This window comes from Microtus ochrogaster, chromosome 10 (genome assembly GCF_000317375.1).
Source record: "Microtus ochrogaster isolate Prairie Vole_2 chromosome 10, MicOch1.0, whole genome shotgun sequence".
NCBI lineage: Eukaryota > Metazoa > Chordata > Mammalia > Rodentia > Cricetidae > Microtus > Microtus ochrogaster.
Genome location: NC_022016.1, coordinates 81,480,775 through 81,482,903, shown reverse-complemented (window position 1 = coordinate 81,482,903; position 2,129 = coordinate 81,480,775). Strand labels below are relative to the sequence as shown.

General features: G+C 51.1%; 1 protein-coding gene across 8 annotated transcripts in view; it reads right to left on the bottom strand.

Moving 5' to 3' along the window:
* The window catches only part of Camta1 (calmodulin binding transcription activator 1), an 805,451-nt gene that overhangs the window by 356,995 nt on the left and 446,327 nt on the right, over positions 1 to 2,129 (bottom strand). The window lies entirely within an intron of this gene.

Sequence of the window (2,129 nt, the reverse complement as noted above, 5' to 3'; positions counted from 1 at the left end):
TCACATGGTCTTAGGGGAAGACTGCCCTCTCAGCTGACAGACACAAAGTTCGGAACTGTTCAGAGGGCTGCACACACTAAGTCAGTTTACTGACCAGCCAGGGTCAAAACCAAGCCCTGGTTGCTTCCCTGGCCCCAACTACTCTGGACCACAGAGCAGGTCCAAAGGATCAGAGAAGGCAACGGGACTCCCTCTGGCTTCTAAGTTTCAAATCCTTTAACTAGGATACACAGAATCAGATACTGCCATTCCTCCCCCTAACAGTCCACTGGCCCGGACCAGCCTTCCCCAACAGAGCCACAAAAGCCTCTGACCTGGCAACAGAAACAATGTGTCTCTGACTTCACACTCTCACAGCTCCTTTCTGAAGGCAGAGAGTTCCCAAATCATCTAGGTAGGTTTAATGTGAACCTTGGCCCCCACGCTGCTCTGTGTCACCAGCTGCCAATCGCCTTCCAGGAGGAGCAACTGCACGGCAGCTTCCAGCATGTTCTCATTCATTCTTTGTAGTCTCTGACACGCATCACTGACCCTGAAGTACAAAACCCCTTCAGCAGCCTCCTGTCTCCAATCGCTTTCTCTGAATCTAATCATTTCTCATGTCCACTTCTCAAGGTCATGCCTGCCCTTCAGCCGGAGTCTCAGGATGATTAGAACTCAGGAATGCTGCCTGCTGCTCGGAGGGGAGGTTGGGTCTGGAGGGGTCGGGGGCAGTTACCGGCAGGTCTTAGATGAACAGTAAAGCAATTTGGAGACCCTGGAGTGCACTTGAAGCTGTGCCCCATAAATGAAGAATGGGGGTGGATTGATTTATAATCCAGAGAGAGAAAACTGTGTCCGGAATGTGAACAATTTGTCCACTGTGTGTGGACTCCCACAGTTAAGCCGTGGCTCCAGGCAGTTCTGCCTTTCACAGGGTTTGCTTTGCCCCCGTTGCAGCCTATTTGGGGTCTTGTTTAGCATTTGTGGTAGTCACTACTCAGGACACCTGGGCTCCGGAGGAAAAGAGGCAATTGTGCCCCATGTGGGGGGGGGGGGGGGGGGAAGACTGAAGACATGGACAGCAGCACGGACACACGCCTCACCCAGTCCTCCATGTCCCAGAGCACACAGTTCATTCTCAGGAGCACCGCCAGAACATACTGAGTCTCTGTCCCATCCCCCTTTCCCTCAAAGTCCCCCAGGACTCTTTCCTGTCTGTCATTGGCTTCGGTCAGACCGAAGGGTGTGTCCTCTCTTGCACCAATCCTCTTCCGCTGGCTCCGGTAGAGATGCTGGATAAGGGATTTACAGACACTCTCTGTTTGCCTTTGAGGACACAGGAAGCAACAACGTTCATGGAAGAGTAGCACGAGGTGAGGAAGGTGACCCAAAGTGGACCTCAAACTTATGAGAGAATGTTCAGTAACTCCACCACATAGCCCAAAGAAGATGTGGGCTTTCAGCCCTGTATATAATCATCTCTCAGGAATATTGGGATCGGTTTTCCCTGCCTGATCTGGGTTGAGTTTGGAGTCCCATGTAAAGAAAGCAAAAGCATTCAAAATATGTACGGCTGGAGTCAGTGTCCTTTTGTGTCCCTAAGAGCTCTATCTAACTGCCTGCTGGGGAGGGCTGGCAACTCAGGCTCAGGGGCAGCTTCCCCACTTGCCTTCCTGATCTGCATGTGCACTGTCTCCTCATCTAGCCTTTCCTGGTGCATCAGGCTAACATACAGGGACATACTAGGTGACGGAGGACAACTGGAGCCTATGAACTTAAGAAGAAGCATGCCCCAACTCTGGCTATATTGTGAAATCTCCATGATTTGAGAAAAATCAAATCCTCATCTATAGGAAGGGGAATAGTCTGAAAACCCGAGTTTAGTGTCCAGATATTTCCCAAAACTTTTCTAACAGTTTTGGGAGAAGGGTGATAGCTGTGTAACAGGATGACAGGGGGCTACCTAAAGTGAACAGCTACAGGGACAGGACAGTACCCAAAAAGGATGTCTACAGGGACAGGACGGTACCCAAGGAGGATGTTTACAGGGACAGGACGGTACCCAAGGAGGATGTCTACAGGGACAGGATGGTACCCAAGGAGGATGTCTGTAGGGAAAGGACGGTACCCAAGGAGGATGTCTACAG